Below are 24,375 nucleotides of genomic sequence, written 5' to 3'. Positions count from 1 at the left end.
TACATGATGAGCATGGATCGCTAGTTGTCCATGTCACCCTATGAGGTAAACAGGAGATCACTGGTCCTTGAATAACCTCGGCGCGTCTGCCCTAGGAGTTACGTCTCAATGTCCTTAGTAACTCGTTCGATGTATCTGACATCGTAATCTGTTTGATGTATCTAACATCGTATTCTGTTTGATGTATCTGACATCGTAACTGGTTTGATGTATCTAACATCCATACACATATCACATTCAACATATCATCACGTTAAGGCATTCATAATTCATAACAATTCATTCATACAACAGTCTTACCATTCATAGCATAAAATCATAGAATCTATCTAACTTCCTTACCTCAGGTCCAAGCTAAGAAATTTCACAATCTTTCAACGAGCCTATATCATAATCAAAATAACATTTCTTAGGTTCATAAAATTACTATTTTTCCCTTCCACACAACTTATGTGTGCATGGGCCATGCACACGTAATAACAGTTACACAAAACATGCAATTATCGCCATAAAAGAATAATGCTCGTTTTACCCATTTTACTAGCATGATCGTTTTATAAAAACCACATAGTTGAATAATAAACATAATTTTGGACGTAAAAGTGAATTTGCATGTAACATGCATACGTGAGAACATTGCGTAATAGAGACGTTTTCAAAAATGATAATTTTGCATTTTTTACTTTTATTATTTTAAAATCAATAGACATATTACATGCTTTATTTTTCTTAAAATTTCTAAGTTGATTAAATTTCTCAAAACATTATTTTATTTTAGCTCAAAAATAAAATATGTGACAAATTTCATTCATTAATCTCAAATTACAAAGAATTAACCAAAAAGCTTGGATTTAATTAAAATGCCTATTTTTTAATATGTTTCTTTAGAAAAATAAATTTTATCATTGTGTTACATAAATGATGTGAAAAATATATTTTTTTAAGTGTGGAAAATATATTTTTATTTAAATTATTTAAGACTTAGTTTTATGTAACAAAAATCCATATGTGACAATTAAATAACAATTTTTAACCTTTTTAAAACAAACTTTCAGCCACCATTTATTTTCTTCAAAAATCACAAATAAATAGAATCTAAATATTATTCTCAATCAAAACAAAGGAAAAATCATAACTTATCAAAATATGCATTCATACCATTAAAAATACCAATTTTCAATATTACCATAACTTAGGAAAAATAATTTGTTCCAAAAACTCATCACATTCATTCTAGTGAAACTCACTTCATATTTTCTTACAAAAATTCCAGCAACTATTGTTATCATTAAAAATCACCATATTCAATTTAAAAGCTCATATTTTCACAAAAATTCAATAAAAATTCTTTAGGTAATTATTTGAGTAAAATATCATTTTAATGAGACTTAAAATCCCCTTTTTAATTTCATATAATTAACATAACATCAAGGACATTACTTATGCATGCAAATCATCTTTTTATCAACTTTTACCCAATTATTTGCAAGAAAACAGCAAGCTTAATTTCTCATGAAACTCATCTTTTATCCCAAAATTTCACATAAAAGCATACATGTCCAAAATCTCATCATACTCTTATTATATACATGATTCTAATATTACTAACATATTCACATGAAATCTTATAAAACCATTTTTTTTCTATTCCATTGAATCTACACATGAAATCCAACAACAACAACCATGGCAATAGCATACATAAATTCATAACACCATATCTCATGAACATGCCTTTACAAAAACCCTAACATAATTATTATCATATTTTTCTAAAATCATCATTTACCATTTACATAAATCAAAGATTACAAAGATAACCATAGCAATATAAACACAACATATATCCTCATTATAAACCCTATCAAATCCATTCCCTCAATCATACCCATGAACCCTTTTTAAACAAATCATATTCTCAAAAATATACAAATCATAATCATCAATCCTACAATAATCAACCATTAGCATCACCATCAAAAACCTCAAAGATAAACCCATCAAAACCAATATATAGGCTAAGAAAGACCATTACCTCTCTTGATTGTAAAATCAAGAACACTTTAGCAAGAGAACCTTGTCACCTATAGAGGATTTCCAAACACCATATACCCAAAGAAAGAAACCACAAAATTAACCTTAGATTAGAGAAGAGGAGAAGATCCAAATGCACATATGTGAAACACTAGTTGATAGATTCTTACCTAGGGTTCGAAACCCTCTTCTTCTTCTCCTTCTCTTTCTTTTCTTCTTCTTCTCTAGAAAATATGGCAGCCCTTGCTTTCCCTCTCTCTAGCTCGCCTCCCTCTCTCTCTATCTCCTCTCTAGGTCACGGCCAAATGGCCTAATCTCTTCTTAATCCCCTTTTTAAATTCTCATTCCCATAAAGCCACTATCAAGAGGAAATGGTAAGTTTCCTTTCTTCCCCATTTTCCTTTAATTCCCTTTCATTTTTCTTTTATTATAATAGATATAAAATAATAAAGGGTGATCACATTCCTATCCCAAAATAACTAGTGTCTTCAAATTTTGATTTTATTACTTAAAAAGAAATAATCCTTTTCCCACTACACACCACACACTACACGTCCACACTAGCCATTTCCTTTATTTATTTTTTATTAACTAAAATAAATCCCATAAAGGAAAGAGTGTGTAGAAAATCTACACATGTGCACCTCATTACCATGTACTAGCACACACTAAAACACTAGAGTGCATTACTATCTACCATGCACCTTAGTGCATTCAACCATAACTCACATAATTACCTCAATTGTCACATTTATTTAAAATGTAACACTAATAGTAAAATAACACATGTTACACACTATTCACTTATTAAATTAATTAACCAAACAAACAATTAACAAATTTAAATTCCAAATATTATACCAAACAATTCTAACAATTCAATAAAATAATAAACAATCAAATAAAACAAATAATCAACTAAATAAAATAACAACACTTAAATAAAACAATTCATCACACTTAACATTTAAATAAAATAAATCACAAAAATTTAAATAATCTAAATTTTTTTTTGGGGCACTACATTTATGCTATAGAGTTGTACTTCCATCTATATCTGTTGATCTTCATCCTTTAGTTTATATTTATCATTTTGTTATAGATTTTTATTTTCTATTACTCTTTTCTTCTACTTTTTTCTATATTTACATGTATTTTTTGCAATAGAGTTGTAACTTATTTAATCAATCACATTGCCTTTTGTATTCTTTTGCTTAGAGTTGAAAGAGTCTTACTTTTTCATTGATGCAATATATATATATATATATCTAACATTAAAAAGCTCAATCCCTTGTTTATTTCAATGGAAGGTGAGACCATCAAGATCATGAACCAAGACCTAGTGAGGTTGGATAGGTTTGGTGGTTCCAATTTCACTAGGTGGCAAGACAAGGTGAGATTCATCTTGACCACTCTCGAGATCGCCTACATCCTAGAGTCCACCCTTGAACCTCTCCCGGCGCCATCCGATAAAGACATTCTCAATGTGGTGGAGAAGAGAAGGAAGAGAGCAGAGGACAATCTTCTTTGTAGGGGTCATATCCTCAATGCCCTATCTGATAGGCTCAATGACCTCTATACTGAGATCAAGCCGGGAAAGGAGATTTGGGATGCACTTGAGACAAAATTCAAGGCGGAAGAGGAAGAAACCAAAAAGTTTTTGATTTCTCAATACTTTTATTTCAATTTTTTTGGTGATAAACCTATTCTTTCTCACATTCATGAGCTTCAAATAATTGTTAACAAATTGAAAGTTTTGAAGATTGAGCTTCCCAAGGCCTTTCAAGTTGGTGCAATAGTGGAAAAATTACCACCATCTTGGAGGAGCTATAGGAAGAATCCTTCATAAAAATGAGGATTATTTTTTGGAGGAAATCCAAAAACATATTCAAATCGAGGAGGAATCGATATGTAGCAATAAACTTGTTGAGGGGTCTAATGGAGAGACTTCCAAAGAAAATGCGGGGTCACAACCAAAACATCCCAAAAATAAAGGGAAATGCAAGAAGGGTAATGAGAAATATTTGTGTCCAAAAATCAACCCAAACAAGTTTAAGGGCGAGAAAGGTCCTTGCTTTATGTGTGGGAAAAATGGCCACTATGCAAGAGGACCTAAGGTTAATGCAACTCAAGAGACTTAATATTTTATTTATAATTTGATTATTCTTAATTTTGTTCTTTAGACGTGAAATTAAATATTTGGACTTTATCACTTTCATTAAAATGAACAAACACTCAATAATTCAGAATTATTTAAAGTAGCAAAACCGCAAGGTAACAAAAGAAAAAAAAGTTTCAAACGAGGATGACACATATCTTTGGCATCTTAGACTTGGTCATATAGGTCTAGATAGGATACACCGGTTAACAAAAGATGGACCTTTGAGAGAACTAAGAGTTGGAACTCTTCCTGTTTGTGAATCTTGTCTAAAAGGAAAAATGGCCAAACGTCTTTTCTCAGCAAAAGGCAATAGAGCCAAAGAACCTTTGGAGCTTGTACACAGCGATGTGTCTGTGGTCCAATTAATGTACAAGAACGAGGTGGGTATGAGTATTTTGTCACTTTTATTGACGATTACTCAAAATATGATCATACTTACCTAATGCTTAGGAAATCTGAAACCTTTGGTAAGTTTCAAGAATTCAAAGTTGATGCTGAGAAGCAGTAAGGTAAGACTCTAAAGACACTTTGATCTGATCGAGGTGGAGAATATTTGGATTTAGAATTCAAATATTTCTTGTTAGAGCATGGTATTTTATCCCAACTCACAACACCAGGAACACCACATCAAAATGATGTTTCTGAAAGAAGAAACAGGACCTTGTTGGATATGGTCAGATCAATGTTAAGCTACTCTTCACTTCCTCTCTCATTCTGGGGATATGCACTTCAAATGGCGACATACATTTTGAATGTAGTCCCATTTAAGACCATTAGTAAAACGCCACTGGAACTGTGGAATGGAAACAAACCTAGTTTGCACCATTTTTGCAATTGGGGCTGTCCTGCTCATGTTCTTAGACCTAAATCATGGAAACTTGAATCAAGGTAGAAAGTGTGCATTTTTGTTGGCTACGCTCCAGAAACAAGAGGTGGTTATTTCTATAGTCCCAAGGATCAAAATGTATTTTTTTCACAGATGCGACCATCCTTGAACATGACTATATGATTGACTACAAACCTCGGAGAAAGGTAGTATTGGAGGAACTCACACCTGATAAGATTCCAACACAACCATCTTCTTCATTAAATGATAAACAAAAAATCGAGGAAACCATGAAACCTAAAAAAGAAACCTCGGTGCAACATCATAGTGGGAGGATTGTGAGACAACATGTTCCCTATGAACATGAGGCAGATGTCCTTGTTTCGGATACAGACAAGGATGATCCATTAACCTTTAAATAGGCAATGGATGATCCTGAAAATGAGAAATGGCAAGAAGCCATGAACCAAGAAATGGATTCGATGTATTACAATTCTGTCTGAGAACTTGTGGATACACCTGAAGATGTCAGACCCATAGGGTGTAAGTAGATACACAAGAAGAAAAGAGGTGTAGATGGGAAAGTAGAGACTTTCAAAGCGAGGCTTGTAGCCAAAGGTTACACTTAGAGAGAATGTGTTGATTATGAAGAAACATTTTCTCCTGTGGCCATGCTCAAATCTATTCGTATCCTCTTATCCATAGCGGCTGCCAATGATTATGAGATATGGAAAATGGACATCAAGACATCATTTTTGAATGGCAATCTTAATGAAAGTATCTATATGGTACAACCAGAAGGGTTCATGAAGAAAATGGAAGATCAAAAGGTGTGCAAGTTGCTAAAATCCATTTATCGATTAAAGCAAGCATCTATATCTTGGAATATCACTTTTGATGAAATAATTAAAACATATGGCTTCGAATAGAATGTCGACGAAGCATGTGTGTATAAATATGTCAAAGGAAAAGTGGTGGTTTTCGTAGTTCTTTATGTTGATGACATTTTTCTCATTGGGAACAATGTAGAGACATTGTCAAACATAAAGAAGTGGTTAGCTAAGAAGTTCCAAATGAAAGATTTGGGTGAGGCAAGTTATGTTCAGGGAATCCAAATCCTAAGGGAAAGGAAGAACAAGCTCCTGACATTTTGTCAGGCTAATTATATAGATAAGGTGCTTGAGAGATTCTCCATGGAGAATTCCAAGAAAGGTCAATTACCGACCAGACATATAATTTCTCTCTCTGAGGAACAATGTACCCAAACACCTCAGGAGGAAGAGGATATGAGAAAGTATCCCTATGCTTCAGCAGTTGGGAGTCTGATGTATGCTATGTTGTGTACTAGGCCCGACATATGTTATGTAGTTGGGATTGTAAGTCATTATTAATCAAATCCTGGTTTGGAACACTGGATTGCAGTAAAGCACATTCTCAAGTATCTTAGGAGAACGAGATATTATATGCTGGTATATTCAGGGGGTGAGCTAAACCTTACTGGATACACTGATTCTGATTTCTAATCAGACATAGACAGTTGAAAATCGACATCTGGGTTAGTGTTCACTCTTGGTGGAGGAGTTGTTTGTTAAAAAACTTATACATAATCTTTATTTATTTTCATGTAGATCTAATATTAAACAAGTTAATATGAGATAACATAGAACATTTTTCTAAAATTGAATTCAAAGAGAAATAATGATAAGAATACATACATTATACGCAACAGAATAATAGAGTCATTCATTCAGTTTCTCTAACCCTTGTATCCTTTATGTTGCAGAGTATTACCAAGAAACTGAAACGATCTTCAATTTTCTTCACAGCCTTCCAAAGTATCCTTGGAATCACCTAGACTAGAGTGGTAAATTCTCAACACATGAAATAGATAATGTGAAAAGAAGAGAAAAGAACAATGAGGCTTAGAAAAGGACTTATGTTTAAAGAGAATCTAAAACCTATCAAAAACTTGTGTTTCATAAATCTGAACTTGTCTTTTCAACTCTCTCTTAGCATTCCTTCTATAGATTCAATTATGTCATTTATTTAATTAAAAAATCAATAATATATAATAGCCAATTAACAACCCTTGGTCAAAATTATAATGGGCTTTAGGCCCGTGAAATTTCCCAGTTAATTATAAGCCCACCAGACTTAAAATCATGACTTGTATTATTTTCTATTGATTTAATTAATTAAATAATTATTCAAATCCTTTATCAAATTAATTATTTATAATTTGACCTTGATTTAAGCTTATTTGTTAATTTAGATACCAATTTATCTTAATTAATAAATCTGCCATAATTTCACTTTTCTTCTCTAAATAACATAACTCTGTGAAACTATCCAAAATTGAATTGGTCAACTTTGATAATTCTAATTGATAATTAAATCAATTAATTGAGACTATCTAGGTGATTTTATCCAAGGTACAGTGGGGACCATGGGCCTATGAAATCAAGCTCCAATAAGTTATCATAAATTAAACAAATAAATTTACTAACTTATTAATTCCTTGTGATACCACTAAAGACTCATAATTGCACTCTTGAATTCATAGAATACTCTAAAACAAATATAGATACGCTATTAATTATCCATTGTTACAACCATAATTGTCACTCAATCCTTTATGGACGGTCTACAATGAGATGGGACTAAAATACAGTTTTACCCCTCATTGTATTTTATCCTTAAAACACTTAGTTCCCTGTAAAAGATATTTTGGTAAACTAATATTAATTATTGAAATGGGATCTCTATCATTTAAAACCTTGAACCAAACTAAAAGGAAACCATCATTTCACTTCTTCATCAAAAGCTATAGATGTTCATATCTATGATTAACACTCCCACTCAATATACCACCGAGTTCCCAAGATGTAAGTATGGGCTAGTCCGTAGGGTAATCTGGTAATGAACAAGTCAAAGAACTCAAATAATATAATCAGTTAGAGTACTAACCACTCATAATTTAGATTGAATTAACCTATGGTCAACTATATGATATACCTAGAATAGATAATAACGGTATGTTTACTTATCCTATCTACTGTCAATATCAGTCCAGTCCGATGTAACAAATACATCCGATCTTATCTACTTTGCTAATGTTTTGGAAAGAACATAACATTGTGATGTGTAAGTAGAACATATCATAGATTGGCAAGTCATTGTAAATCCTATGCACTGACTAATCTTAGGACTAACTTATTTTGAACATATAATCATATTTATATTCCGTTGTGATTACGTCACAATAAATACGATTAGCTATATGCTCGGGATTTAATAGAAGTTTATATTAAACAAATAATCATGAAAATAAAACATGTGAGCAAAGTGATTGACCAAGTCAAAAAATGATTTCTATTCTTTTATTGATAATAAATGAGATTACAAAGTAATTGGGTTTTAATTAGAGCATAAAACCCCAACACTGTTGTTTGGAGAAGCAGTAAGCAATCCAGCATAGCTAATTCAACCATGGAAGCCGAATACATAGTGGATTGTGAAGCAGCTAAAGAATTGCTTTGGTTGAGGAAGTTCTACATTGACCTGGAAGTTGTTCTAGATATGGATACGCCACTAATCTTGTACTGTGACAACAGAGCCGCTAATTCCAAAGAACCGAGAAGCCACAAGAGAGGGAAGCATATAGAAAGGAAATACCAGCTGGTAGGAGAGATTGTACACCGAGGTGATGTGACTGTTATGAAAATAGAGTTGGAACAGACCCTGGCTGAACCGTTAACGAAGACACTTTCTGCAAAGTTGTTCATGGGTCACGTGCATAATATGGGATTAAGGAAAATTCCTCACTTGCTTTGAGGGCAAGTGGGAGATTGTTAGAACTAATGCCATTAAATCATGTAAAGACATTTTATTAGTTTTAAATAAAAGTACAATTTTATTTTATTTGAATGTTATAATTATTGTTTGAATTAATTATATAACAATATCAAGAAAATTCCCTATTCATTCATTAGAATATGATATTGTATTAGTACATATTAAAGTAAGTAATCTTTAATGAATGGTTACTAGTACAGTTTGCTAAGCATACTAGATGCATGTAATCCAGATTCAGATTACTAATGTGGATAGACATCTTAGTAAATGTGTTGTATATAATAGAGAATATATATGACAGGACCGATGAAAATTAATTATCTTTATAAACTTGCTTTTTGACGTAAATAATTAATTATTGTCATAATAGATGATCATTTGTAGATCAGTCTAAATCATGAGTATTCATGAACTCTTGTTTATGTTTATTGGATCTTTTGATTCACTCGTTAAGGTCTCTTAGAATAATGAGGCTAATGACTTTTGTTTTGGAGATTCAATATCATGGATGGCTGGGAACATGAATTACAATATTGGAATCCATGCTTTCCTAATCGATCGAATATTGTATAGTGCACCAAATTTTTTTTTTATAGATTATTTAAATTTTGTGCTTTATTTGATTTAAATGTTAAGTGTGATGAATTGTTTTATTTAAGTGTTGTTATTTTATTTATTTAATTGTTTATTTGTTTTATTTGATTGTTTGTTATTTTATTTAATTGTTAGAAATGTTTTGGTTAATTAATTTAATAAGTGAATAATTGTGTAACATGTTATTTTACTATTAGTGTTACATTTTATTTAAGTGTGACAAATGAGGTAATTATGTGAGCTATGGTGGAATGCACTAAGGTGCATGATAGATAGTAATGCACCCTAGTGATTTAGTGTGTGCTAGTGCATGGTAGCATGGTGCACATGTGTAGATTTTCTACACATTTTATGTTTCCTTATTTTAGATTTTATTTAGGTTAATTTATTTATAAAAAAAAAAAAAAAGAAAAGAAAGGGGAAATGGGAAGTGGGCGTGTGACCTAGTGGGAATGGAATATTTCCTTAAGATGGTAAAAAAAAAATCAAGACTTGAAGACCAAGATCATTTGGGGATAGGCATGATCATATCTTATCCCTTTGTATCTTTTTGAAATAAAGAGAAATCAAAGAAAATAAAAGAGAAATGGAAACTTACCTTAATATTGTTTGGGGAGACTTTATGAGAGGATTTGTGATAAAGGGGCTAAGAAAGGAGAGAAGAGCCATTGCTCTTGGGTGTGTGTGTGTGGCTGCCGTGACCTAGAGAGAGAGAGAGAGAGAGAGAGAGTGGCATGTAGAGAGAGAGAGAGAGGAAGAAAGAAAGAAAGGAAGAAGGAAGAAGAAAGTGAAGAGGAACCCCCTAGAGTATGTCTTCTTGTTTTCTCTTTGTTTAATCTCTTTATTTGATAATATGATATTGATTTGTGTTATGTTTTGTGTGTGTTTGGATTCTTCTTTCTCCTCATGGTGGCTATCCCATAAAAACCCTAGGCTTGAACAAGGGTGTGGAGTTTGGGGTATTGATCTTTTGTGTTCTTGATTTTTACAATCAAGAGAGGTAATGGTCTTTTCCTTAGCCCTTATATTGTTTTTGGTGGCTTGTATATGAGGTTTTGTTAATGGTGCTAATGGTTGATTTTGGTAGGATTGATGTATAGGATTTGGATTTTGTGAGAGTATGATTTGTGTTTAAGGGTTGTGATGTTGATTTTGCTATGCATAAAAATTGTAATAATCTATGAGTGCATGTTTGGTGATTTCGGCCTAGGTACATCCAAGGGTGTTCTTGATATGTTGTGTGATTTACAATATATTAGATCCATGTTTTAGGACCTATGATATATGGGTAAGAGAATAAGTGGTAATCTTGATATGTTGATCATGAAATTTTGTTAGATGCATGTTATATTTTGAATGATTAAATTATAAGATGCATGAAAATAATGATAGAAACATGTTAGGTTAATATAAGGCATATGTGAATATGGTGCTTATAAATTACTATATGTTATTTCATTGATAGTGTTTTGTTGGTTTTCATGGAATTGCAACAAATGGTTTTTAAAAGGATTCATGTGAATATGTTAGTGATATTAGAATCATGCATATTATAAGAGCATAATGAGATTTTAGGCATGAATGATTTTATGTAATTTTTAAGACAAAAGTTGAGTTTTACAAAGAATTAAGCTTTCTGTTTTTTTTTCAAAATAATTGGGAAAAAGTTGATAAAAAGATGAGTTGCATGCATAAATAATGTTCTTGATGAATGTGTTAATTTTTATGAAATTAAAAGAGGATTTTAAGTCTCATGTTATGATATTTTACCCAATTAATTTCCTACAGAATTTTGATTGAATTTTGAGAAAAAAATGAGTTTATAAAATTGAATATGGTGATTTTAATGATAAAAAAATGGTTGCTGGAATTTTGTAATAAAATATGAAGTAAGTTTCATAAAAAATGAATTTGATTATTTTTTGGAATAAATTATTTTTCCTAAGTTATGGTAATATTGAAAAATGATATTTTAATGGTATGAATGCATATTTTGATAAATAATGATTTTTCTTTATTTTGATCGAGAAAAATATTTAGACTCTATTTATTTGTGATTTTTGAATAAAATAAATAGTGGCTGAAAGTTTGTTTTAAAAAGGTTAACAATTGTTATTAAATTGTCACATATGGGTTTTTTCTACTTAAAAACTAAGTCTTAAATAAATTAAATCAAAATGTATTTTTCCACACTTAAAATATATTTTTCACATCATTTTTGTAACACAATAATAAAATATATTTTTCTAAAGAAACATGTTAAAATAGGTATTTTAATTAAATCCAAGCTTGTTGGTTAATTCTTGGTAAATTAATATTTATTTAATGAAAATGTCACTTATTTTATTTTGAGCTAAAATAAAATAAATTTTTGAGAAATTTAATCAACTTAGAAATTTTAAAGAAAAATAAAGCATGTAATATGGCTATTGATTTTCAAACAATAAAAGCAAGAAATGTAGAATTATCGTTTTTGAAAACGTCTTTATTACGCAACATTCCCACGTATGCATGTTACATGCAAATAAACTTTTACGTCCAGAATCATGATTATTATTCAACTATGTAATTTTTATAAAGCAATCATGTTAGTAAAATGGGTAGAACGGGCATTATTCTTTTGGCGATAATTGCATGTTTTAGTGTAACTGTTATCATGAGTGCATGGCCCATGCACACATGAGTTGTATGGAAGGGCAAAATAGTAATTTTATGAACCTAAGAAACGTTATTTTGATTACGATATAGGCTCGTTGAAAAGATTGTGAAATTCTTAGCTTGGACCTGAGGTAAGGAAGTTAGATAGATTTTATGATTTTATGCTATGAATGGTAAGGCTGTTATATGAATGAACTGTTATGAAATTATGAATGCCTTAATGTGATGATATGTTGAATGTGATATGTGTATGGATGTTAGATACATCAAACAGATTACGATGTCATATACATCGAACGAGTTACTAAGGACATTGAGACGTAACTCACATCAAACAGATTACGATGTTAGATACATCAAACAGATTACGATGTCAGATACATCGAACGAGTTACTAAGGACATTGAGACGTGACTCCTAGGGCGGACGCGCCGAGGTTATTCAAGGACCAGTGATCTCCTGTTTACCTCATAGGGTGACATGGACAACTAGCGTTCCATGCTCATCATGTATGCTGTATGTTTGTGATATGATGATATGCCACATTTATGTTATGATATGATGATATGTTACTATTATGTTATGATATGATGAACTGTTACATTTATGTTATGATATGATGATGTGTCATATTTATGTTATGATATGATGAAATGTTACGATTACGTTATGACGTACCATGATGTCTTAGATGAATGTTAGTGTTTTGTTTTTGTTGTTTTTCTTACTTGCTTATTTGCTTGTACTTCCTTACTGGGCTTTTAGCTCACCCCCTTACTTTCCTTCCAGGTAGCAAATAGGATTTCTCTATGGCACGCGTGGTGTCGTGAGGAGTTCTTTCATCATGGGGTGTATGGCGTGGGGCAATCCTATGGACGATAAAACGATCAACGTAGAACGCCATTTAAATTATGTTTTGTTTTTAAGAGACTTTCCTAAAATTATCAGTGGGACTCTGTATTTAAATTATTTGGTTTTTCTTTGAACTTTGCATAAAAACCTATGTTTTATTTTAAACTTATGGCGCCAACTTGCATGGTTTTAAATAAGTCCCCCTGAGACTTTAATAATGGATGGTATTCTTTTATAAATCATGTTATGCGAATGTTTTTGTAAGTATTAGTCTAGGGCGTTCTTTACATATTGGTTCCCTTAAGGGTTGATTCTGGAACTGATTAGTTATTGAGCTCAAATCTATAATTAGATTATAGATAAATTATTCACTAGTGATTTAATGGTACTTAAGGATCAAGAGGTAATTACAAGGGTAAAACAACAATTTTGACCATCTCTAATTAACGAACCAATAATGGAGGACAAAACTACATATATTGATTATATCAATGGACTACTAGAGAAAACTCTCTAAATATAATTCTATAAATACTTAGAGTGCAATTCCATATTTATAGTGATGTAATCATGGAATTAATGAATAAGATTATTAGATTAAATAGTTTAATTAATAATCTGGTTTATTGGAGCTTCCTATTATAGGTCCATGGTCCCCATATCACCTTTGTCCTACACTGTCAAGGGTAAGGATGTCAAAATAAAGATTTTTTTAGAGAAATGACTAAATTGCAAAGGAGTTGATTTTCCAGGGTAAGGAAATAATTATTTGACAATTATGGGTAATTGATTAATTGCGAATTAATTAATTATTTAACTATATAGTTTTTATTTTAAAAAACTATAGCTTAAAATTAATATTAATCTTGTCTGGATTAATATAAAGAGAGATAATAATAAATATTTTATTTATAATAATATATTTATTTATATAATTTAAAACTGATATTTTAAGATAAAGTTAATTTTTAATTAACTGGTATTTATGTTGGGATAAATATCTTGTCTTCAAAGTTGATTAAATAAACAAATGAGAAAATTAGGGCAACCCTAATAGGGTTGGGCGACTGTAGCGTCCCAAGTGGTGGTGGTGGTGGTGGTGGTGGTTGTAGTAGTAGTAGTAGCAGTAGCAGCAGCAGCAGCAGCAGAAGCAATAGCAGTAGCAGTAGCAGTAGTAGTAGAATTTTAGTTTTAGTGGATATTGGTTCAAGCCGGGATTTAGTTAGAAACTCGTACAGATAGTTATGGATTTTATAAGTTTAGCCTATAGTTTAGAAATATTAATTTTAACATAATGTTTGATTAATATAGATGGTCCTATAAATATTATTTATTATAACATAAGGTTTAGATAGAATAATTAAGAGCGTGACACTTGTCACATGTATGACTATTAAGGATTTAAACATTTTGGATGAATAAATTAATAAAGGATAGATCTAGAAGGTCTAGAACCTTCGCTCATCTGTTAGGATCACGTTTTACTTAGTCAAAAAGGTTTAAACAAATTCAACTGTGCTGAGAGTGTGCAAACACGTGTTTCAAATATCAGCGTATGTCGATATATCGCATCTATAGGGGTCGATATGTCGCCTATGATTGATACGGAAAACATGTCGACTTTGCACGAATGAAACCATGGACCCTCGGGCATAGGTAGGTGTAGTGCACCAATTTTTTTTTTTAGATTATTTAAATTTTGTGCTTTATTTGATTTAAATGTTAAGTGTGATGAATTGTTTTAATTAAGTGTTGTTATTTTATTTAATTGTTTATTTGTTTTATTTGATTGTTTGTTATTTTATTTAATTGTTAGAAATGTTTTGGTTAATTAATTTAATAAGTGAATAATTGTGTAACATGTTATTTTACTATTAGTGTTACATTTTATTTAAGTGTGACAAATGAGGTAATTATGTGAGAGCTATGGTGGAATGCACTAAGGTGCATGATAGATAGTAATGCACCCTAGTGATTTAGTGGTGCTAGTGCATGGTAGCATGGTGCACATGTGTAGATTTTCTACACATTTTATGTTTCCTTATTTTAGATTTATTTGGGTAATTTATTTATAAAAAAAAAAAAGAAAAGAAGAGGGAAACAAGGAGTTGGGCGTGTGACCTAGTGGGAAAGGAATACTTTCCTTAAGATGGTAAAAATAAAAAATTGAAGACCATGATCATTTGGGGATAGGCATGATCACATTTTATTCCTTTGTATCTTTTTGAAATAAAGAGAAATTAAGAAAAATAAAAGAGAAATGGAAACTTACCTTATTGTCTTTGGGGAGACTTTATGGGGGGATTTGTGATAAAGGGGCTATGAAAGGAGAGAAGAGCCATTGCTCTTGTGTGTGTGTGTGGCTGTCGTGACCTAGAGAGAGAGAGAGAGAGAGTGGCGTGTAGAGAGAGAGAGAGAGAGAGAGAGAGAGAGAGGAAGAAAGAAAGAAAGGAAGAAGGAAGGAGAAAGTGAAGAGGAACCCCCTAGAGTATGTCTTCTTGTTTTTCTCTTTGCATAATCTTTTTTTTGATAATATGATTTTGATTTGTGTTATTTTCTTGTGTGTGTTTGGGCTCTTCCTCCTCCTCATGGTGGCTTTCCCATAAAAACCCTAGGCTTGAACAAGGGTGTGGAGTTTGGGGTATTGATCTTTTGTGTTCTTGATTTTTACAATCAAGAGAGGTAATGGTCTTTTCCTTAGCCTTATATTGTTTTTGGTGGGTTGTATATGAGGTTTTGCTAATGGTGCTATTGGTTGATTTTGGTAGGATTGATGTATAGGATTTGGATTTTGTGAGAGTATGATTTGTGTTTAAGGGTTGTGATGTTGATGTTGCTATGCATAAAAAAATTGTAATAATCTATGAATACTTGTATGGTGATTTCGGCCTAGGTACACCCAAGGGTGTTCTTGATATGTTGTGTGATTTACAATATATTTGATCCATGTTTTAGGACCTATGATATATGGGTAAGAGAATAAGTGGTAATCTTGATATGTTGATCATGAAATTTTGTTAGATGCATGTTATATTTTGAATGATTAAATTATAAGATGCATGAAAATAATGATAGAAACATGTTAGGTTAATATAAGGCATATGTGAATATGGTGCTTATAAATTACTATATGTTATTTCATTGATAGTGTTTTGTTGGTTTTCATGGAATTGCAACAAATGGTTTTTAAAAGGATTCATGTGAATATGTTAGTGATATTAGAATCATGCATATTATAAGAGCATAATGAGATTTTAGGCATGAATGATTTTATGTAATTTTTAAGACAAAAGTTGAGTTTTACAAAGAATTAAGCTTTCTGTTTTTTTTTCAAAATAATTGGGAAAAAGTTGATAAAAAGATGAGTTGCATGCATAAATAATGTTCTTGATGAATGTGTTAATTTTTATGAAATTAAAAGAGGATTTTAAGTCTCATGTTATGATATTTTACCCAATTAATTTCCTACAGAATTTTGATTGAATTTTGAGAAAAAAATGAGTTTATAAAATTGAATATGGTGATTTTAATGATAAAAAAATGGTTGCTGGAATTTTGTAATAAAATATGAAGTAAGTTTCATAAAAAATGAATTTGATTATTTTTTGGAATAAATTATTTTTCCTAAGTTATGGTAATATTGAAAAATGATATTTTAATGGTATGAATGCATATTTTGATAAATAATGATTTTTCTTTATTTTGATCGAGAAAAATATTTAGACTCTATTTATTTGTGATTTTTGAATAAAATAAATAGTGGCTGAAAGTTTGTTTTAAAAAGGTTAACAAATTGTTATTAAATTGTCACATATGGATTTTTGCTACTTAAAAACTAAGTCTTAAATAAATTAAATCAAAATGTATTTTTCCACACTTAAAATATATTTTTCACATCATTTATGTAACACAATGACAAAATATATTTTTCTAAAGAAACATATTAAAATAGGTATTTTAATTAAATCCAAGCTTGTTGGGTAATTCTTGATAAATTAATATTTATTTAATGAAAATGTCACATATTTTATTTTGAGATAAAATAAAATAAATTTATAAAATAAAATAAAGTTTTTGAGAAATTTAATCAACTTAGAAATTTTAAGAAAATAAAGCATGTAATATGTCTATTGATTTTAAAATAATAAAAGAAATGTAGAATTATCGTTTTTGAAAAACGACTTTATTATGCAATGTTCTCACGTATGCATGTTACATGCAAATCAACTTTTATGTCCAAAATCATGATTATTATTCAACTATGTGATTTTTATAAAACAATCATGTTAGTAAAATGGGTAGAACGAGCATTATTCTTTTTGGCGATAATTGCATGTTTAGTGTAACTGTTATCATGAGTGCATGGCCCATGCACACATGAGTTGTATGGAAGGGCAAAATAGTAATTTTATGAACCTAAGAAACGTTATTTTGATTATGATATAGGCTCGATGAAAGATTGTGAAATTCTTAGCTTGGACCTGAGGTAAGGAAGTTAGATAGATTTTTATGACTTTATGCTATGAATGGTAAGGCTGTTATATGAATGAACTGTTATGAAATTATGAATGCCTTAATATGATGATCTGTTGAATGTGATATGTGTATGGATTTTAGATACATCAAACAAAATGCGATGTTAGATACATCAAACAGATTTCGATGTCAGATACATCGAACGAGTTACTAAGGACATTGAGCCGTGACTCCTAGGGCGGACGCGCCGAGGTTATTCAAGGACCAGTGATCTCCTGTTTACCTCATAGGGTGACATGGACAACTAGCGTTCCATGCTCATCATGTATGATGTATGTTTGTGATATGATGATATGTCACATTTATGTTATGTTATGATGATATGTTACGTTATGTTATGATATGATGATATGTTACGTTATGTTATGATATGATGATATGTACGATTATGTTATGATATGATGATATGTACGATTATGTTATGATATGATGATATGTACGATTATGTTATGATATGATGATATGTTACGATTACGTTATGACGTACCATGATGTCTTAGATGAATGTTAGTGTTTGGTTTTTGTTGTTTTCTTACTTGCTTATTTGCTTGTACTTCCTTACTGGGATTTTAGCTTACCCCCTTACTTTCCTTCCAGGTAGCAAATAGGTTTTCTCTATGGCACGCGTGGTGACGTGAGGAGTTCTTTCATCATGGGGTGTATGGCGTGGGGCAATCCTATGGATGATAAAACGATCAACGTAGAACGCCATTTAAATTATGTTTTGTTTTAAGGGACTTTTTCCTAAATTATCAGTGGGACTCTGTTATTTAACTTAATTTGTTTTTCTTTGAACTTTGCATAAAAACCTATGTTTTATTTTAAACTTATGGCGCCAACTTGCATGATTTTAAATAAGTCCCCCTGAGACTTTAATAATGGATGGTATTCTTTTATAAATTATGTTATGCGAATGTTTTGTAAGTATTAGTCTAGGGCGTTCTTTACAGTAGGGGCGATATATCACCTACCCTAGGCAATATATCGGCTCCAGTAGTCATTCTTTTGAATTTTCATGAAATTCTGAACTAGAAACAAACCTCAACAACTTTCACTCGTTCCTGAACGTCTTTGACCGAGTTATGGGCATCTATTGAACAGATAATTCAAATTTATTCAATTTTTAATCATTTATTTATTCATTTTAAAAGGAGTTAGTTTCACTCCTTGAACTCTATAAATAGGACCCTTCACTCAGCCATTTCCATCATCTCTCAAGCACAGTTCAGAGCCTCCAAGATGATAAGTTCGTTCTAGAGAGAAACACTAGGGTTTTGTGGTTAAAGCTTTCAAATATAAAGCTTTTATAAACACTTGGGAAGTAAGATTTTGTGTGATTTCGGTGTTTGAGGTATAGATCGAAGCTCTAAGCTATCTAAGGTGTTTGAGTTTCTTGAAACTTAAGGTCTTCGGTAAGTTACTATCTTGATGGTTTAGATTTTCTATTCATCTTCTTTTCTCTAGAGGACTTATGGTTTCTTATGTTTGGTTTTAGGAGTTTCCGATCCCGCTCTTGTCTCCAATATTCCGGATTTTGGTAAGGAAAATTAGATAGTATAGTGTATGATCTAGGATATGTTTTTGTATGACCTAACATTTCAAGTACAATAAAGAGGTAAGTTTGTCTGGACCAAAGGTGTCCAATGGTGTATGACAGACTTATGTTCGGTAGGCTCGGTTGCCAAAATTTTATGACGGACCTAAGTCGATGTCTGGTGTATGTCGTACTATTTTCCGGGGCTTAATTGCCACCCCCTGTATAAGCTCTTATCTTTTTATTATATCTGACTTGTTATTATGACCTATAGTTATGATTATGATTTATGACCTATAGTTACGATTATGACTTATGACCTATGATTTATGACTATGATTATGATTTATGATTATGACTTAGGCTATGATATGACTTATGTTTTTCTGATGTGATATGATTAGTATAAATAAGTCTTAGTTATGACTCTTGTGTAATTTAGGATATGTTGATTAAGTGATTATATGACTAACTCTTGTTTGTATTTTCCTTACTGGGCCTAGAAGCTCACTCCTTATGATGTTGTTCTTTCAGGAAATTAAGGATAGAAAGGTTAGTGGCGAGTGGGACCTAGGAGCTTCATGATGTACTCGTGGGGACCATATAGTCGAGGAAGATCAAGCGGGCCTATTTATTTATTTTTAATAAAGAATGTGTTCTTTTAAAGTTTTATTTAAATGTTGCTCATTTTTATGTTAAATACAATTATTTTGTTTTTTGTAAAATCATGGATCCATATATTAAATTTCAAGTTTTTATTCAATAAAAGTGCAATATTTATGATTATGACCCAACAATGTGTTCTCGATAATTTATGAGAAATTAGGGCGTTACAGGTGGTATCACAGCCCACAGCTATATTGATCCTGAACGTTCCCACGAAATACACACGACAACTACGAAGGACTAAATCACTACCAAGTATGTATACACATTGTTTTCAAAATATGTTTGCAATGACTTTCTTGTGTTTTTTTTCTTTAGAAATTAGCTCAATGGACTCAAGTGTGGTTAGAAAAGTTAAATCTATAAGAAGAATACCAGACCCTAGTATGAGAATAAGTTAGATAGAATGTTTTTCAGAATCAACTCAAGATATGCTAAAGAAGGATCCGATGTGAAGGATTATATGTATATAAGAACACATCATTAAAATTTTATTTATGCTGTTTTAGAAAAAAATTCACTAGTTTGTAATTAATTTCTTATTTTTTTTAAAAACATGTTATTGATTTTGTTATTGTTTTATTGTTTAGTAAGTGTTAAGATTTTTGGATTCAATTGAAAGTGTAAATTTTAAATTCCTCTCTTATGGGTTAGCCTATTTGTGAAGGCCCATTTGCTTTGCATTATTATATTGTGTCCAATTTAAATGAATAACAATTAATAAAACAAGGGTTCAAATTCCTATCTTTTGGGTCCAAGTGGAAGTTAGGGGGCCTTAGTAGTGGGTATGATATACTGAACCCAGCCCTCCTCCATGGAAGATTCAATTGTTAAGGCCCGTTTACCTAAGTTGGACTTAATTGTAATAGGGTAGTTTGATAGATAGATGGACCTAATAGATAGTAGTACAATAGGCTAAGTTGTAACCTCTACTTGTTTTGTTTGTCTTAGTTTTTTCAAATTTTTCTCTTTTGAGGAAACAGAAAAGACACATAGAGCAGGAACCAAGAAGATCTGAAAGACTAAATGGCCAAGGTAGTGGCCGAGGCAGAGACCGAGGAAGGGGAAGAGGGCAAGGAAGAGGAGTAGCTGCCACCCCTACATATGAAGAAATTCTAGCAAATCCAGGAGTGCCAGAAGCACCCAATGTAGTGGAAGATTTGGCAGCTACTGCTACTTAAGAAAATTTAGAAAGAGAAAATGCTCGTCTTAGGGAAAAGCTAAGGAGAATGGAAGAAGAGTTCCAAATAGACTCAGGACAACAACAACAACAAGTGGCGCAGCAAGTCATTCCTCTAGCACAATTACTACAGTTGGCAGAACCTCGCTAAGAGGCAGTGTATGAACGCTTTAGAAAGCAGAAACCGCAAAACTTTGACGGCGGATCTGACCCAATAGAAGCAGAAGAATGGCTTTGATCGGTGGAGTCCACATTAGAACACATGCGGCTGGGAAACGAAGATCAGTCTCAGGTGCTTCAAGCTTGCTAAAGAAAGATGCTCGCATCTGGTGGGATGTAGTGAAGTAGACTAGAGATGTGTACGTTATGACATGGGTTGAGTTTATACAAGTTTTCAACAAGAAGTATTATAGTCCTGCGATTCTAGCCACAAGGGTGGACGAATTCATTGCGCTTACTCAAGGGAATTCGACTGTGACAGAGTATGCCAGAAGGTTTGATAGGCTGGCTAAGTTCGCGGCGGACATGGTACCTATTGAGACGCTAAGAATTCAAAGATTCGTGAAGGGACTGAAACCTATGATTACTTGTGACGTAAAGTTGATTCGGGGAATATCCACTTATGTAGAAACATTAGAGGTAGCCTTGGAAGCTGAGCAGGCAGAAGAAAGGATTTGGAAGGAAGGTGTGGCCAGAAGGGACACCAAAAAGAATAACCATGAACAGAACGACCATAAGCGAAAACATGAAAGTGGTCAAAATCAGAAAGCCAATAAGAAGAATAAGACTGCATCAGAAAGTAACGGGAATAAGAAGCCCTATGTGGAATATCCCTAGTGCCATATTTGCAAGAGGAAGCTTTCAGGAGAATGCCGATATAAGACGAAAGGTTGTTTCAATTGTGGAGAAGGACATATTAAAAAGGATTACCCAAAGTTGAAGGATCAAAAGAAAGATGACAAGCTTGTGCCAGCCAGAGTTTTTGCTCTTACTAGAGGTGAAGCAGAAACTAGTTATACTATAATAACAGGTTAGGTCACTATCTCTGGTAAATTATGCAATGTTTTATTCGATTTGGGAGCTACACATTCTTTTGTCTCTATGAATACGATAGATATCTTAGATAAACCATGCAAACTTTTTAGAGATAAGTTTGTCACGGAGTTACCCTCGGGGGAAAGAATGTTATCTAGTAAAGGGGTGCGTAGCGTCGTAGTTAGAATTGGAGCAAAAGAATTACCAGTAGATTTTATCGAGTTAGACCTTAAGGATTATGATGTAATTTTAGGCATGGATTGGTTAGCCAAACATGGGGCAACAATAGAGTGTAAGGGTAAGACAGTCAACTTTCAAACAGAAGGCGGAGACCAGTTCATCTTCAAAGGAGAAGTTTCCCGAACTCGCATATCGATATTCTCAGCTCTCAAAGCTCAACAGTTAATCACTACTGGTTGGCAAGCGTTTCTAGCCAGTGTTGTGGAAAAAAGACGAGAGACGCATGTCAAACCAAAGGATGTACAGATTGTATGCGAATTTCCCGAGGTGTTTCCAAAAGATCTACCAGGATTACCTCCGAATAGGGAAATTGAGTTTGAAATAGAATTGGCACCTCAGGCAGCACCAATCTCGAAAGCTCCCTATAGAATGGCACCTACCGAGTTAAAGAAGTTAAAAATACAACTACAGGAGCTTCTAGACAAGGGTTTCATCAGACCGAGCTATTCGCCTTAGGGAGCACCAGTACTGTTTGTCAAAAAGAAGGACGGGAGTATTAGGATGTGCATCGACTATCGAGAACTGAAAAAAGTGATGATCAAGAACAAATACCATTTGCCTCGAATAGACGATCTTTTTGATCAACTACAAGGATCTACAGTATTTTCGAAAATAGATTTGCAGTTGGGGTATCATCAGCTAAGAGTACGAGAAGAAGATATCCCAAAGACGACTTTTTGAACTAGATATGGACACTACGAATTTCTAGTAATGTCTTTTGGATTAACGAACGCACCTGTCGCGTTCATGGATCTTATGAACCGAGTATTTAAGGACTACCTGGATAAGTTCATTGTGGTGTTATAGATGACATATTGATCTACTCAAGGATGAAAGCCAGGCATGAAGAGCACCTTCGACTGACGTTGGGACAACTCAAAAGTCATCAATTATATGCCAAGTTTAAGAAATGTGAATTCTGGCTAGAGAAGGTGGCATTTCTAGGACACATTGTGTCTAAAAAAGGCGTAGAAGTAGACCCAACAAAGATCGAACCAGTGAAGGACTGGCCCAAACCCAAGAGTGCCACGGAAGTGAGAAGTTTTCTAGGATTGGCAGGATACTATAGACGATTTGTTCAAGTATTCTCCAAAATAGCTACACCCTTAAGAAATTTGACATGGAAGCAACATAAATTTGTATGGATGGAGAAGTGCGAAGAAAGCTTCCAAATGTTAAAGGACAAGCTCGTATCAGCCCCAGTTTTATGCGTCCCAAATGATAAGGGCAAGTTTCCAGTGTATTGTGACGCGTCGAAGTAGGGACTTGGATGTGTTTTGATGCAAGACGAAAAAGTAGTCGCGTATGCCTCGAGACAGCTAAAGGAGTACGAGCAACGGTACCCGACCCATGACTTAGAATTGGCAGCGGTAGTTTTCGTTCTATAGATTTGGAGGCACTATCTGTACGGAGAAAAGTTTGAAATCTATATGGACCACAAAAGTTTAAAGTACTTATTTACGCAGAAGGAGCTCAATATGAGGCAACAAAGGTGGCTGGAATTAGTAAGGACTATGATTATGAGATCTTGAATCATCCGGGAAAGGCTAATGTCGTGGCAGACACACTTAGTAGGCGGAGTTACGGAAGCTTATCAACACTTAAGGGGATAGCTCAACACTTACAAGATGATATTAAGAGGTCCAGAATTGAGCTAATAATTGGACAACTAGCTGACCTCATGATCAAGTCAACACTAATACAACTAGCTGACCTCATGATCAAGTCAACACTAATGGAGGAAATAAAGGAGAAACAATAAGAGGACGAGGTTCTTTTTAAGATGAAGGCAGCAATACAAAGCTTAGAAAATTCTGATTTCTCCTTGACAACAGAAGGCATGTTACGATATAGAAACCGAGTATGTGTGCCTGAAAGTGGTGAATTAAGAGAAAATATTATGAAAGAAGCGCACACTACTGCGTATACACTTCACTCGAGATCGACCAAGATGCACAATGATGTCAAGACAATGTACTGGTGGCCGGGGAATGAAGAAAGACATAGCAGAATTTGTAGCAAAATGCCTTTACATGTGAACAAGTTAAGGCCGAACATCAGAGACCCGCTGGAACTTTGCAACCATTAGAGATTCCCGAATGGAAATGGGAAGATATAGCTATGGACTTTGTGACGGGATTACCAAGGACCACCAAGCAGCATGACTCTATTTGGGTGATAGTAGATAGACTCACAAAATCTGC

The sequence above is a fragment of the Humulus lupulus genome, chromosome 9 (assembly GCF_963169125.1).
Source record: "Humulus lupulus chromosome 9, drHumLupu1.1, whole genome shotgun sequence".
Classification (NCBI taxonomy): Eukaryota; Viridiplantae; Streptophyta; class Magnoliopsida; order Rosales; family Cannabaceae; genus Humulus; species Humulus lupulus.
This window is presented reverse-complemented; position numbering follows the sequence as displayed.